We start from the raw sequence: 17,168 nt of genomic DNA on the forward strand, positions 1-17,168 counted from the left end.
TGGCTTCAGATCAGCTCAGCTCTGGCCATTGTGGCCAATTGGAGAGTGAAGCAGAGGGTGAAAGATTTCTACTCTTTCTGCCTCTCCTTCTCTCTCTGTGTAACTCTGACTTTCAAATAAATATAAATTAAAAAAAAAATTATGTTGTTTATTTGAGATCCTTATTTTTTCATAATGTAAGTCTTTATTGCTATAAACTTCCTTCCTGTAACTGCTTTTGCTTCATACCATAAATCTTGGAATATTATTTCCATTTTCTTACATTCCAGGATACTAAAAAAAAAAGTTTTAATTCATTCTTTGACCCTTAAGTGTCTTTTTAAATTTCCATATATTTGGGGATTTCCTGAGACTGAATCTAGAGATATGATGGCTTCATTTAAACTTTTTAATCATCTTGGGGAGGCCAACTGCCATTTAGCAAGGACAGTTACGCAACTCAATGGAGAAGTCCATGTGAATATGAGCTGAAACTTCTTGCATGATCAAGGAATCAACACCTCATCCCCAAAGCCATGTGAGCAGCCTTCTTGGAATCAAATCCTGTAGTCTAGTGAAGCTTTCCAGTGACTACGGCTATTAATGGCATCATGGATGCAACTTCTTGAGCAACTCTGATCCAGATCCACCCAGTGTAGCTGTTCTTGCATTCCTTTTTTTTTTTTTTTTTTTTTAAGATTTATTTATTTGAAAGGCAGAGTTACAGAGTGAGAGGTAGAAATAGAGATCTTCCATCTGCTGGTTTGCTCCCCAAATGGCCACAACAGCTGGGGCTGGACCAGGCTGAAGCCAGGAGCCTGGAACTCCATCCAGGTTTCTCATGTGGATGGCAGGGACCCAAGTACTTGGACTATCTTCTGCTGCTTTCCCAGGCACATTAGCAGGGAGCTGGATCAGAAGTGGAGCAGCCACTCACATGGAATTCTGTCATAGGCATTGGCTTAACATGCTGCACCACAATGCAGACCCCTGTTCCTGAATTCCTGATTCACAGAAACTTTGAAATAAGTCTTTGTTGTATTAAACCACAACATTTAGAAGTAATGTGTTACCCAGCAACAGATAACTAATACAGCCTGTATTATGTATTTGTCTGTGGAATATCAGATGATTCTGGAAGAAAACAGCTGGTAATGTGACTGTAGACATGTCGGATACAAATTTACTAGTACTTGAGAATTTCTTCCTCTTTTGTGAATAATCACATTACCGGTTAAGCTTAGATATCATCATTCAGAACTGCCTGAAGTGTTTTCTATTTCTATTCCTACAATTTGGCTATCTCACCCATGTTTCTTTTTCTCATTCCCCAAAGTTGTTGAACCTGAGAAAACATAGTTTCAGTTTGAGAGCTGAAGAATAAATGGGAAAGATAATTACGTTCATGACAAAATTTAGGAATTATGTATCTTTGTCTTTTGTTTCTTCCAAGGACTGCCTTCATCTTGCCATATAAAAATAACTCGCTATAGGGTTATAGCTGAGAAGTGACGTGACAGTGAGGAGAGGCAATGCTTCTTTCATTTAACACGTCCTATCTGCTTCATGAATGTTGCTTTCATCCTTACTCTCTCTCATATGTACCTTCTGGCCACCAAGCAGCCCATGGATGCCTATTTGGGAAAGTTAGTCCTTTTCCTTCTTCTTGAAGTAAAAACATCAAGAAATCTGGTCCCTGGGAAAGACAGTCACCCAGCTCAAAATGTTCCTAATCCTAGGAAACTGGAGGATGAATCCATGTATCAATAATTACACCATAGCCATACAGTAAGGGTTTAACTGACCCTGCATGTTTTTAGTATAAAATTGAACTATGATTTCCTATGAATTCAGAGCAAATGGGAACTCTTATTGTAATACTACAATGTGCATAGCAATTACAACATTTCACATTATATTTTCTCTATAATATGAACATTTTTAATTGTTTTCATATAGTCTTTCATTGTTGGTCATTTTAAGCCTTTGTCACAAGTAAAGGAATCATGTTCTTGGCACACTGTTTATCGAAAGATAGGCTTACCCACTTGCCTTGTTCACAATGAATTAGGTTCAGCAATGAGATCATAAATTTTATTCAAATATTTCTTTTCTTTCTCTCTCATGTGTATGAGACATAAAGAACTTGACATCTATGAAAAACCATACTTTTATGAAGACAATAAAGAAATGGTTCATTCCTTACTCACTGCATTTTGTGCAGTCATTTTATAATTTGCTTTGAATATGAGAGTAAATATTTGCCCAAAATTTCATGGTTGGAAGATCATAAAAGCCAGTGGAAAAATATTATCTAGTTCTTTGTTAGAGATCAAAGGAGATACCTCTGGCAACTAAGAGCCTCTGGAAACAGCCTCTGGTACCAGCAAGAGAACTAAATAGTCTTTATCCAAAATGAGGTTTTGAATTTAGGAATAGTTTCTCAACAAGACTGGATTCTAAAGCTGTATGCTTTCCAACCATTAGATTATAAATTTTAAGAGAACAGGAACATTTATGGTGATAATAAGTATATATACAAAAACAGTCTTATTTCAAGCAATCAAATATTTGAGGCAGGTGTTGTAATATAGTTGGTAAAGCCACTGCCTGTGGCCCCAGCATCCTCTATAGGTGCCAGTTCAAATCTTGGCTGCTCCACTTCCGATTCAGCTCCCTGCTAATGCACCTGGGAAAAGCAGCAAAGAATGGCTCAAGTGCTTATGTCCCTGCAACCACATGGGAGACCCCAAAGAAGCTCCTGGTTCCTGGCTTCAAATTGGCCCAGCTCTGGCTGCTGCAACCATTAGGGGAGTGAACTGGTGGGTGGAAGATCTCTCTGTCTCTTCCTTTCTCTCTGTAACTCTGCCTTTTGAATAAATAAATCTTTTTTAAAAATAAAATATTTGAAAATATTCAGTTTCTAAGATTTCTGTTTGTATTTTGTTAAAATATGAAGTACTTCAAAGGGTTCATGGAAGATGGAATTTTTTTTAAAGATTTATTTTTATTTATTTGAAAGTCAGAGTTACACAGAGAGAGGAGAGGGAGAGGGAGAGGGAGAGGGAGAGAGGTCTTCCATCCTTGGTTCACTCCCCAGATGGCCGCAACGGCCGGAGCTGCACAGATCCGAAGCCAGAAGCCAAGAGCTTCTTCTGGGTCTCCCACATGGGTGCAGGGGCCCAAGGACTTGGGCCATCTTCTACTGCTATCCCAGGCCATAGCAGAGAGCTGGATTGGCAGTGGAGCAGCCAGGACTCGAACCGGTGCCCATATGGGATGCCAGCGCTTCAGGCCAGGGCATTAACCCACTGCGCCACAGCACTGGCCCTGGAAGATGGAATTTAAAAATAAATTTATTTTGGTGCATATGATTTTGGAATCCATGTTTATGAAGAATCTTAAAAAGTTAATAGAAATGTATGTTACACATGGATTTCAAAATGTTTTTCCCCAAATAAACTTACCTTTTAATTCAAAGTTTGATGAACTTTTTAAGTTGCCCTATTTATTATAAGTAGGCTCAGGCAAATGACCACTTCACTGTATATTTCAGTGTGGTAGTCCCCAAGCATTTCCATATTAAAACACGTAGCATTTTAGATTTTCTCTCACTCTTCATTCTATCCTCAATGCTTAGTGCCTACAGCTTAGCAATACTCAAGAAGTACTTCTAAATGAATGGATAAATTGACATATAAGTAATCATTAATGCTATAAAAATATTGACAAGTTATTTGTTGTGGTGGATTCGTTCTGAGAGAAGGAGCGTGGTGGGGGCAAGAGGCGCGGAGTCACCACACAGACCCCGGGAGTCGGGTGAAATCAGGCCAGAGGTGAGTAGCCTGCAGACTCGTTTATTTCAGTGGTACAGCAGCTTATACAGCCAAGGCAGCCAATCAGGGGCAGTTTATGCCCTAACCAATCACAGCCTGTTGCCAGGCAGGCTCCATTGCCATATGGTTTCTGAAGCCATTCCTGAGTAACTGACGCTACCTTGCCAGTGGCCATCTTGGCATGGCCTTCTCATTCTACCACAGCTATTTTTTATGTAAACCCCCATAATATTGACTTTGTTCATTGTGCAGGTGAAAGGTAAACAGAGGAAGCACATTTTTGGTTTCCATGAAGCCAGACCCATTGTGGATATTGGTCCACAAATCTTTGTAGCAAATCTAGAAATTAAGGGAGGGATAGGAGAGAAGTTGGGTATTAAGATCATGAAAGGAGGGGCCAGTATTGTAGCACAGTAGGTTAAATCACCACCTGTGATGCCGGCCTCCCATATGAGCACCAGTTCATATCCTGGCTGCTTCTAATCCAGCTTCCTGATAATGCATTTGGGAAACACAGCCCAAGTACTTGGACCTCTGCCACCCATGTGGGAGACCAGGATGGAATTCCAGGCTCCTGGCCATTGCAGCTATTTTGGGAGTGAACCAGCAGATGGGAGATCTCTCTGTGTCTCTCCCTCTCTCTCTGTAACTGCACCTTTCAAATAAATATATACATATAAATTTAAAAAAAAAAGGAAAAAGAAAAGAAGGCCAGAAGGCCAGCTCTGTGGCTAATTAGGCTAATCCTCCGCCTGCAGCACTGGCACTGCGGGTTCTAGTCCTGATCAGGGTGCCAGATTCTGTCCCAGTTGCTCCTCTTCCAGTCCAGCTCTCTGCTGTGGCCTGGGAAGGCAGTGGAGGATGGCCCAAGTGCCTGGGCCCTGCACCCATATGGGAGACCAGGAGGAAGTACCCGGCTCCTGGCTTCGGATGGGGGCAGCATCTGCTGTGGCGGCCATTGGGGGAGTGAACCAATGGCAGGAAGACCTTTCTCTCTGTCTCTCTCTCTCTCTGTCTCTCTGTCTCTCTCTCACAGTCTAACTCTGCCTGGCAAAAAAAAAAAAAAAAAAGATTTAGAAAAAAAAAAGGAATGTGAAAGTAAAGAGTTTCAAGATGAAAATAAGAGTAAGAGAAAGAGGAATTCCTCACCCCATCCCCATCTCCCATTGAGAGATAGGATAGAAGACAAAAAACAAAGGCTGGACATTAAGAGCCTCTAAGAAGGCAATTATGGCAGAAAGAACATAAGGTCAGGAAAGGGAAATTTTAAGGGATATTGTTATCAGCTGGGAGCTAAGGCATCATTGAACACTATCCAGTATCTGTACCTTCCTACCTCATGCACCTTAATGTACTGAGGATGTGAAGAGTATAAAAGATATCTCTAGAGAGGGCAGAGGGAGAATATCTCAGTCCATGTTCCAATGGCAAACATGTCCACTTGTCAATCTTTGCTAAGACAACAAAGACTCAAGGGATAGTTACCCTGTCTATTCCAACCTAAGATGTCAGGTTGCATGTTTAGAGTAATCAACCCTCAAAGTCAGTTGATGAAAATGACTCATTTGTTGAAAATATGACCCCAACATTTTGGAGAAGTTATAGAGAAAAAACTTCAACAAATAAGTGAAGATTCAAGACTACTGGTCCAGTAGCCTTCTGTTTTAATTAAGATGCACTTGGATCTGATGGGACAGTGGTTACCAAATATGGCAAATCAAAACAATAGGAGTTTATTTCTTCCTTATATCCAGGGGAAGCCAATTGATTCAAGGCAGGAAAGTGGTTCTGCTTCATGTGATCACTGAGGGACTGAGGATCGCCAGTGCCATGTATCCACTATTCTCCAGCTCTAGTGTACTGCCTTACCCCAGGTGATTGGAGCCAGATCACCATGGCTCTGCATTCCATGAAATGGAATGAAAATAAGAAAATGTACATTAGAGGGAAGCCAAGTTGCTCTGAAGAGAACATCACTTGTTATATTCTCACCTTTCTCCAGTTCACATCACACTGGCCAGAACTTAGTAACAAGTACACATTTAAGGAAAGGAACATTTGGGGAATGCCATCAGTATTAAAAGGAAGTACAAGAAAATATCCTGGGCAAAAAGTACCAGTCTGTCAAACATTTGATCCCACCCAAGGAAATGTTTTTCTAAATGCAAATAACTAGGCCATCTTTGTTGGTACGTACCATCATTCAATCTTTAAGCACTCACCGGCCTACACAAACTCTAGATCTTTGTGGGAATCCTGGCAATGAGCTCACCACTTACCTGCTTTCTAGTGTAGGTATCTGTATTTATTGAGGATTAGAGTCTTGGCTACTTGTGCAAGGTCTTATCTCAATCAACCTGCAACAGAGCAAAGGATCCACTGCTAATAATTTTAGCCCAGAGTGGCTGCTGAAACATAAGTGCAAAGGCTCAATTCACTGATTCTCAAATCTACTTAATAAACCAGGATCTCTTAGAAAACTTTTAACAAAAATACCAAAGCTCAGACTAAACCTAGAGATCTAATTCACTGGCTGTGGATAAGGCCTAGTCATCTGTATTTTTAGAATGCTCCACATACAATCCTAAGGATAAATCAGAGTTCAGGATCATCGGTTAGAATCATTCCAGAAGCCTAACTATTGAAACGAACCAACAAGAAGGCCTTATATCTGAGAAAGGAACTTCCTTTACTAGAGATATGGTCAAAAAACTTCACAGGTGGGTGACAATGGTCATTAACACCTTCTACCTAAGTAGCTCTCCTAACACACCCAAAGGGTGAGAGCTAGTCTTTATGAAGGTTCTCGTTCTTACTATAAATTCATAGACTTGCATTGTGAGTTAATGTGCGATGGTAAAGAGCAAAATGCCTGACTTTCTTAACTATGATGCTGTGGTGCAGTGGGTCAAGCTGCCTCTTGGTATGCTCATGTCTCATATCAGAGTGCCAGTCAATGTCCTGGCTCCTCTGCTTCCAATCCAGCTTCCTCCTAATGAACCGGGAAGGCAGTGAATGTGCCATCCCGAGTACCAACCATGTAGGCAGCCCAGATGGAGCTCCTGGATCTTGGCTTCAGCCTGTCCCAGCCCTGGCTGTTGCAGCCATTTGGGAACAAACCAGTGGATGGAAGATCTCTGTCTCTTCCTCTCTCTGTCACTCTGCCTTTCAAATAAATAGATGTCTTAAAAATAAAGCAATAAAATTAAGTTATGTAAAGCAAGGTTAAGAGCAGAAACTTAGTTATGATCTTAACTGAGTAATTCTAGCCATGTTTTCCTAAGGATATTTTTAGCATATCTCTAACATAACTATAATAATCATCATATAAGACCATCTCAAAAATTTCCTTCTGCCGGTGGCACTTGGTGCAGTGGGTTAAACCGCCTCTGCTTACAATGCCAGTATCCCACATTGGAGCTCCACTTTGAGTCCCAGCTGCTCTACTTCCTATCCAGTTCCCTGCTAATGTGCCTGAGAAACAGTGGAGGATGACCCAAGTACTTGGGTTCCTGCCATCTACATGGGAGACCTACATGGAATTCCAGGCTCCTGACTTCTGCCTGGTCCAGCCCCAGCCCAGCCCCAGCTGTTGCAGCTATTGGAGGAGTAAACCAGCAGATTGAAGATCTCCTTCTCTTTCTGTCATTCTACCTTTCAAATAAATAAGTCTTTAAAAATTTTCCTTCTGCTATAAACCAAAGTGTACAGAAAAACCATAATATCTTTTTAAAAAGATTTATTTATTTATTTATTTAAAACTCAGAGTTACACAGAGAGAGGAGGCAGAGAGAGGTCTTCCATCCGCTGGTTCACTCCCCAGATGGCCACAACGGCCGGAGCTGCGCCGATCCGAAGCCAGGAACCAGGAGCTTCTTCTGGGTCTTCCACATGGGTGCAGGGGCCCAAGGACTTGGGCCATCTTCTACTGCTTTCCCAGGCCACAGCAGAGAGCTGGGTGGGAAGTGGAGCAGCCGGTACTTGAACCGGTGCCCATATGGGATGCCAGCGCTTCAGGCCAGGAGGTTAACCCGCTGCGCCACAGCGACAGCCCCCCATAATGTCTTTATTTTGTTGCTAATATGTCATTCTCATGAGACATCATGCTTAAGAAAGGTGATGTGTGAATTAACTATCTAGTACAGTTCCAACTAAAGAGCGTTAAATACATTGAAGAGCCTCTTAGTGAAAAATTCTGCATTGAGATTAGTGTTCAAATGCTCAACAATGCCTCTCTCCCTCTACGGAAGGAAGGTATATAGGAGATAGATGTGTGTGTTGTAAATGTTTGTGTGGCCTTTATGCTCCACAAAGTAACAGCAGAGAATAAAGGTCCCCCGGTGTCCTGTCCCATCTGGTCCTTCCTTCGGACGGTAGAGTTGGAGCTTCTGTCTATATCTGGCACAACTTGCCTGGAATGGCTCCTGTAAGGTGTAATCTTTCTTTTTAAAAAAAGATGTATTTATTTATTTGAAAGGCAGAGTTATAGAGAGGGAGAGAGAGAGAGAAAGAGAGAGATCATTCATCCACTGGTTCACTCCCCAGGGGGCTGCAATGGCCAGAGCTGGGCCAGGCCAAAGCCAAGAGTCAGGAGCTCTGTCTGGGTCTCTCACAGGGGTGGTAGGAGCCAAGCACTTGGGCCATCTTCCACTGTTTTCCCAGGGGATAAGCAGAGACCTGGATGGGAAGTGGAACAGTGGGGACTCGAACCATCATTCATATAGGATGCTGGAGTTCCAGGTGGCAGCTTAACCGGCTGCACCATTAGGCTGACTCTGCACTTGATCTTAGCCAAAAGGCTGAGACACAATAGGCTGACTCTGAAAGTAAAAGTTGCTTCTTTGGGAAGATATTTAAATTTATCTTTTGTTTATCTTTATAAATAAAATTAACTGAAAGTGGTGGGGAGCAGAGAGACGGAGAGATGCTGAAAGAGAGAGAGAACACAAAATACTAGTTTCAGAAATGGAGAAAGGGCTGGCATTGTGGTGTAGCAGGTTAGCCACTGCCTGCAATGCTGGCATCCCATATGGGCACCGGTTGGAGTCCCAGCTGTTCCACTTCCGATCCAGCATCTCTGCGGATGTGGAAGATGCCCCAAGTCTTTGGGTCCCTACTCCCATGTGGAAGACTTGCATTGAGTTCCAGGCTCCTGGCTTTGATGAGAGTAAACCAATAAGTGGAAGATTTCTCTCTTTCTTTCTCTCTCTCTCTAACTCTGCCTTTCAAATAAATGACTCTTTAAAAGAATTAGAAATGAATGAGGGGATATCACAACAGGCTACAGGACATTAAAAGGGTAATGAGAGGTGGACATCTGGCACAGCGGACTCTGCTTAGGATGCTCGCTTCCCCTGTGAGTGTCTGGCGGGGCCCTGTCTCCTCTGGCTCTGACCCAGCTTCCTGTTAATGAACATCTTGGGAGGCAGCAGATTTGTGAGCCTGGAGGATCACAGAAAATCTTCATGCTTCAGGCAGAAGCAAACCTCTTTGATCAGCCTTTTGCCTGTGTAAGCCCCACACTAAAATCTAAGCTGAGATTCCTAGTGTGCTAAGGCTTTGTAATCAGTCTCATGATTCACAACTTCAGGTCACAGGAAAGCTTTAGGAGAGACCTAAAATGCAGTCAGATAGCTGAGTTTGTGAATTGATTAATACCATTGAAAGTTAAATTTAAAACCCTAAGGAGAAACTGTGAGTTTTAATATTTTTTATTTTAAAAGCTAATTTAGTTCTCATTATTAAAACCAAAAGAAGCTTCTGAATAGGTTATCTGGGAAAACTGAGCACATCAAAAAAATCACATTATCCTGCTCAGCAACTGCCTGATAACATCGGCAAGTCTCAGTGCTCGCAGAGCTTGGTGTAGCAGAGAACAGGGACGACGCTAGGCCTGGGGCCTGCCCCTGGCCTGCTGTTTCGGGCTGAGGGCCAAAGTGGGGAGAATGGTGGCTCTCAACCATCTTGGCAGCCCCAGGGAAACCCCTGGGGCACAGCTTGGCCATGATCAAAGGACAGAGTTGACAGGTTTTAAAAATAATGTAGGAGACGTGGAACATTCTGGTATGAACAGTCCATGCACACACCGACCTCATTCTCCTCCTTATCTAAGTGGGAACAAGTACTGATTTCCTTCTTGTTTCAGACTAATAACAAAGATCATGAAAGCGACACGTCCAGGCTTCAATTTCTTGTAAGTGTAAAGTAAGGCTACACTTCCATTAAAAAGCATATTTTACAGACTGCAAATGCTCACGTGCCCAGAAAGGAGTGTGCTCTCTCTTTAAAGTCCTTTGAGAGCTTCTGACTCTCGCGGGGATGCCGACTTCATGCAATCTTACAGCGCCTTCATTCAAGCACTTCTGTGGCTCTCTCTGTCAGAAGTGCTGTCCACTGATGGACCTGTCAGAGGACGGCACGAGTCTGTCCCCTACTGGGGATATTGCTTCCAACATTGCTTCCGACGCTGCCTCGACTTCAGGAGACAGGAAGCCACTACAGGAAACACACCGCATTCTTCCCTTCAAGAGCCCAAGCAGATTTCTTTTTTTTTAAGATTTATTTATTTATTTGAAAGAGTTACAGAGAGAGGTGGAGAAACAGAGAGAGAGAGAGAATCTTTCATCTGCTGTTTCACTTCCCAGATGACTGCAAGGGCCAGGACTGGGCCAGGCCAAGCCAGGATCCAGGAGCTCCCTCCAGATCTCGCACATAGGTAGCAGGGGCCCAAGCACTGGGGCTGTCTTCTGCGGCTTTCCCAGGTACATTGGCATCTTCCACCAAAGCAGACTTCTTAAAAAAATAAATTCCAATAAAATTGCAATGGGGGCCAATGTTGTGGTGCAAGATGTGAAGCTGCCACTTATAATGCATCTGTGTGCTGGTTCAAGTCCTGGCTGCTCTGCTCTCAATCCAGTTTCCTGCTGATGCCCCTGGGAAAGCAGTGGAACAAGGCCCAAGTACTTGGGTTCCTGACACCCATGTGGGAAACAAGGATGGGGTTCCTGGCTCCTGACTTTGGCCTTGCCCAGACCTGGCTGTCGTGGGCACTTGGGGAGTGAACCACAGGTGGAATCATTCTTTCTCTCTCCCTCTCTGTCTGCCGCTATGCTTTTCAAATAAATAAAAAAAAATTTTTTTTTAAATCACAATTAAAAATCCAAACAATACTAAAATAAGCTGAGGCCGATGCTGTGGTGCAGTGGGTTAACACCCTGGCCTGAAGCACCAGCATCCCATATGGGTGCTGGTTCGAGTCCTGGCTGCTCCACTTCTCATCCAGCTCTCTGCTGTGGTCTGGGAAAGCAGTAGAAGATGGCCCAAGTCCTTGGGCCAATGCACCCACATGGGAGATCTGGAAGAGGCTCCTGGCTCCTGGCTTTGGATCAGCACAGCTCCAGCCGTTGCGGCCATCTGGGGAGTAAATCAGTGGATGGAAGAGCTCTCTCTCTGTCTCTACCTCTCTGTAACTCTCTGTCTTTCAAATAAATAAAATAAATCTTAAAACAAATAAAATAAGCTGAAGTTAACATCCTGTACAAAGAGTTTTTGTTTTAGGGGTTCTTTCTGGGGTTCTTTCTTTCTGGGGTCCTTCCTTCCTTCCTTCCTTCCTTCCTTCCTTCCTTCCTTCCTTCCTTCCTTCCTTCCTTCCTAAGATTTATTCATTTATTTGAAAGCCAGCGTTACAGACACAGAGAGGGAAAGACAGGGAAATCTTCCATCTACTGGCTTACTCCCCAAATGGCCACAATAGTTGAGACTGGGCCACCTCAAAGCCAGGAGCCAGGAGCCAGGAGCTTCTTCCATGTCCCACATGTGGGTGCAGGGGCCCAAGCACTTGGGCAATCCTACACTGCTTTCACAGGCACGTGGATAACATACTACAATGCTTGGGGGAAGCCACTTACCTTAATCCATGAATCCACGTAAGTGAAGAAACAGCCCCTCCTACAGACTGAAGAGGAAGAAGAAACACAGTTTGTCCTGGTTTTGAACTTTATAGAAATGAAATCAAAATTTATACTCATTTTTAGACTTAACATTTTTTGCTCAATATTATTTGTCATGGGCAAGATATATGAAGTCTACAGTTATGGATTATTAATTTTTTGTTACTGTACACCATTCCTTTATTTGAACATACCACTCTTTATCCATTCTACTTTTTTGCTTTGAGGTTGTCATAAAGAATGCTGCTAAAAATATTCCACTTGGAGCCGGCGCCGTGGCTCAATAGGCTAATCCTCCACCTTGCGGCGCCGGCACACCGGGTTCTAGTCCCGGTTGGGGCGCCGGATTCTGTCCCGGTTGCCCCTCTTCCAGGCCAGCTCTCTGCTATGGCCAGGGAGTGCAGTGGAGGATGGCCCAGGTGCTTGGGCCCTGCACCCCATGGGAGACCAGGAAAAGCACCTGGCTCCTGGCTCCTGCCAGGATCAGCGCGGTGCGCCGGCTGCAGCGGCGGCCATTGGAGGGTGAACCAACGGCAAAGGAAGACCTTTCTCTCCCTGTCTCTCTCTCTCACTGTCCACTCTGCCTGTCAAAAAAAAAAAAAAAAAAAAAAAAAAAAATTCCACTTGGGACTGGTGCTGTGGCATAGCAGGTGAAGCTGACACCTGCAGTTCTGGCATCCCATATGGGTGCCGGTTCAAGTCCTGGCTGCTCCACTTCCCACCCAGCTCTCTGCTGTGGCCTGGGAAAGCAGTGGAAGATGGCTCAAGTCCTTGGGCCCCTGGACCCATGTGGAAGACCCAGAAGAAGCTCCTGGCTCCTGGCTTCAGATCAGCTCAGCTCAGCTCCTGCCATCGAGGCCATCTGGGGAGTGAACCAGCGGATGGAAGACCGACTTCTCTCACTCTGCCTCTGCCTCTCTGTAGCTTTGCCTTTCAAATAAATAAATAACTTGTTTTTTTTTTTTTTTTAAAAAAAGAATATTCTACTTATCTCAGGTGCATTTGAGGACATGTCAACTTGACATCTTAAAAAATATTCCCATCTGAGGAGAAACTGCCCTTCCTGAGGTTATTCCATTTTTTAGACCTATCAAAGAACTCAACTGGAAAAATAAGCAAACTAATCAACCTAGAGACGCACCTGCTCTACCTGGCCAATATTCCCAGAGGTCAGTACTCCTCTGCTTTGATCATGGCAGGCCCAGGTAGCAGGCTACTAAACACTGTCTGCAGAGCTGAGAGCCTACTAAAGTCATTCAAACTAGCCAGTCCTGCTTGTTCTGCCCGCCATGCCTTTCCCACAGACACTGTGCCTTCCCCCCACCCCTGTCTTCTACCAACAGACCAAGACCTGATGCCTCCATTGTGACCTAGGGCGACCAGCCCTCTCCAGGACCTCTGAGCACAACAAACATGGTTTGCTGAGCTTCTCCTTGTCTCCGCTGGTGGCCTCACTCACTAATCCTCACATAAAGGGCAGAATAAAGGGATATGATGCATACAGATGTTAATCATCATATAATCCTACTTACTGGTCCTTTCCTTCATGACTAAGACTTTTTTGAGTCTTGTTAAGAAACTGTTTCCCTCCCAATATTAACTTCAAAAGCTTTCTCGCTTAAGTCTTTAAACTAAAACAGATAATTGTGTGGGGTGAGGTTTTAATTTCATTCTTCCTCTTTATACGGATACTCAATTATCCCTGAGTCATTTATTGAGAAGCCTTAGGGCAGGCATTGTGGCGCAGAAAATGAAGCCCCAGCTTGAGATGCCTGCATCCTGTATCAAACTGCCTGTTGGAGTCTCAGCTGCTCCACTTCTTCTTTTCTTTTCTTTCTTTCTTTTTTTTTTTTTAGTTTTTAAGCTTTTTATTTAGTGAGAGAAATACACATGAGAGTGAGGGCCTTATTTAGGGGAGAAAGAGAGGTCTAGAAGCTAAGTTGGGTCCATACCAGGTGGAGAGCAGGCCACGAGCGAGCCGTGTGGAGTGAGTGTATGGTTTTTGAGCAGTCACAGGTAGCTTAGCATGCGTAGCAAGGCGAAAGCAGAGAGCAGGCCAATAGGCATGCACCCTGAAGGCACGGGGCAACAAGGGGAGGGCCCACCATGTTCCAGGCCTTTTATCCATTTCCAAAGGGGGTGGTTATGTAGCCTGATTGGCAGGTGGGCATTCAGGTGAGATCAGGTAGGGGCATGAGATCACACAGGTGGCATGGGCTTCCAGCTCCCAAATCTAATTGAGTTGATCCTATCTGTCTGCCCATATCATTCCCCGCCTCAGAGACTCCAGACCTTAATCTTAAGGGATGTTGAAGAATGTAGAATCATATCTTCTATAGCTGCTTCCTGCTTATGAGGGGCATAGCACAGGGCCTGCCTGTCCTGGGTCTGGAAGTCTCCACCTATCTCATCTAATGAATTCGTTTTATGAGTTGGAGTAGTCTTGGTCACCACCAATGGCTGTGTCTCCTGCATGGTCAGTTATTCTCAGAAGTTGTTGAGTTCTGAAACATAAGTTTATCAGTCAGCATAGGCAAAACTGGAACAAAACCAATTGTGAGTGGTGTACCCTGTAAGATGGAAAGAGCATATCTCACCATCTCCCAGATAGTGGGTGGTGATAGGCTACCCTTATGTAGATTATAAAACCATTTAGCTTGAGCATAGAGAATTATAACAGAAGAACCCATTCAGAGTTTTATTGTCAATTACAGTTCCCTGAGAGAATTGAAAGAGGCAGATGCAGCATGTCTGCCTTAAGGTACAGCAGTCTCGATGTGACGAATGCAAAAGTTTACTTATCTTTTTTGCTTTGGAAGAGGTACTTAAGGTCTCGATTGGCTTGCAGGAATAATCAGGCGTGCCTTTTGAGTACATCTGTGAAGAATTGAGAGGTAGAAATGTAATCCTAATCTCACTGAGGTACTTGTGCTCAGTAGCACCTGGTAAGGTCTGTGCCATTTAAGCCGCAACTGACCTGAAGAGGATCTTTCTATGAATGGCTCACTCAGAACTCCTAACGCTGGAGCTTCTGTTAAAAGCTCTTTAATTCCTTGGAACACCTTTTGTAGCTCCCCTGTCCAGCACAGTGAGTCTGTGTCAGGGCCTGTTAAAGCTCATACAAAGGCTTGGAATCCGAGTCCTGGAATCCAGATTCCACAAAATCCTGCCATTCCCAGAAATGTCTTCAACTGTTTTTTAGTCCGTGGTGACTGTATATATACAGAATAGCTTTCCTTTCTCTTGACTGAAAGAGCACGCATATCGCAGGTAATCTACCTCTTGTTTAGAAATCCAAGCTTTTGTTTGGGAAATTCTGTATCGTCACTTTCCCAGATTCTGGGTTTAGTGGGATGCAGAAGAAATTATCCCTTAGGCAAAGGTTTAATAAACAATAAGATGCATCGAAGTAACTGTCTCATTAGTAGTCCTGAGGCCTGTAGCCATTCTGTACTCTCCATCTGACCTTATGTTAAAACATATGAGACAGGAATATCACAGGGAGACTTGGGTCCAAGAGTCCATGTTTGAGACACTTAGTTAACTTTAAAAAAGCACCTAAGAATACAGGCAATGGAGTTTGACACTTAGACATAACTAGAACTTATGACACAGAATAATATAACACATTAGAACAAAGTAAGTCTTTGGGAACAAGTTTTACTATTAATTCTTATACTGTAACTCTTTGAGAACAGAGGTCCTGCATGGAGAATTAGTACACAGTGACTCCTGTTGTTAATTTAACAATTAACAATATTATGTATGACATCAGTGATCACCTGAGGCTCTTGACATAAGCTGTCTAGACTATGGAAGCTTTTTGAATTCAGTCTTCAGACAAGGCCATGTGCAAAGTGGAAGTTCTTTCCTCCCTTCCGAGAAAAGCACATCCTTCTTTGATGACCACTTCTTTCCACCAGGATCTCACCCAGGGACATGTAGGGACACTTTTTGCACAAGTGTCCTGGCTTTCCATGCCTGAAATGCTCTCCTGGGCTTTTCAGCCAGACCAGAATGCCTTATGGATTGACTCTGAGGTCAGAGTGTTAGTGAAAAGCAAATGCCATTCTAAGTCCGCTCTGTGGATGGCTTCCCATGTTGGAGCATTTACTCCTCTTTAATCCTTTCTATTATCATTACCAGACACTTAATCTTATCTACATGATCACTTTAACACTTAATCCTATCTATATTACCACTTAAACTTAATCTTGGGGCCAGCACTATAGCGTAGCGGGTAAAGCTGCCGCCTGCAGTGCCAGCATCCCATACGGGCACCAGTTCAAGTCCCAGCTGCTCCACTTCTTATCCAGCTCTCTGCTATGGCCTGGGAAAGCAGTAGAAGATGGCCCAAGTCCTTGGGCCTCTCCAGCCACATGGGAGACCCGGAAGAAGCTCCTGGCTCCTGGCTTCGGATCGACACAGCTCCGGCCATTGTGGCCATCTGGGGAGTGAACCAGTGGATGGAAGACCTCTCTCTTCCTCTCTCTGCCTCTCCTTTCCTCTGTGTGACTCTAACTTTCAAGTAAATAATAAAATAAATATTTTAAAAAAACTTAATCTTAGCTATGTGATCATTTTAACACTTAATATGATACTTTTATCATCTAGCTCAAGGGGATTTGAGATCCAGTGGCAAATTTTTAAACTGTACCCTTAGAAGTAATCTGCAGGAAGATGTGTAGAACTATACAGCTTTTAGTTTTATTTATTTATTTATTTTTTGGACAGGCAGAGTGGACAGTGAGAGAGAGAGACAGAGAGAAAGGTCTTCCTTTTGCCATTGGTTCACCCTCCAATGGCCGCCGCGGCCGGCGCACTATGGCTGGCTGGTGCACCATGCTGATTCGCAAGGCGGAGGATTAGCCTAGTGAGCCGCGGCGCCGGCACTATACAGCTTTACAGTTTACAGAGGATAAAAAAGCTGCTCCACTTCTAATCCAGTTTCCTGCTAATCATCCTGGGAGGCAGCAAATGGTTGCTCAGTACTTGGATCCCTGTTTTGTGTAACTTTCACAAAACAGAAAAGAATGCTATGAAAAAGGAACCCAGAAAACAAATAATTGGAAAATAAATATATAATTATCAGAGAGAAAAATAATTAATATGAAGGTCAAAAGATAAAGTCAAATAAATTAATTCTAATCGACGAAGAAACATGCCTGACAAGAAAATGCAGAACAATCCAATAGGTCTAATATTTCCCTAATAGAGTTCTAGAAAAGAAGAGAAACAAGAAGGAAAATTGAACTTACTGAAGTAAATTCCCAGGACCTGAAAATCTGAATTTCCAAATTAAACCCACTCTGCTCCCAGTGCAGGATAAAGTGGCCTGTACCTAATCATATATAAGAAAATTGTGTATACAGGCATAAATGGATTTTAAAAGCTTCCTAAGGTA

The 17,168-nt window shown here is 43.5% G+C and overlaps 1 long non-coding RNA gene across 1 annotated transcript; it reads right to left on the reverse strand.

Moving 5' to 3' along the window:
- Positions 1–6,092: 6,092 nt before the first annotated feature.
- Positions 6,093–14,049, reverse strand: LOC149123053 (uncharacterized). Its single transcript, XR_016217993.1, has 3 exons — positions 13,717–14,049; positions 11,723–11,769; positions 6,093–6,172 (listed from the first exon to the last, which is right to left on the reverse strand). It is a non-coding gene; the product is annotated as an uncharacterized LOC149123053 (long non-coding RNA).
- Positions 14,050–17,168: the final 3,119 nt, after the last annotated feature.

Source organism: Oryctolagus cuniculus, chromosome 12 (assembly GCF_051225735.1).
Source record: "Oryctolagus cuniculus isolate XC-2025 breed Fujian yellow rabbit chromosome 12, ASM5122573v1, whole genome shotgun sequence".
Taxonomy (NCBI): Eukaryota; Metazoa; Chordata; class Mammalia; order Lagomorpha; family Leporidae; genus Oryctolagus; species Oryctolagus cuniculus.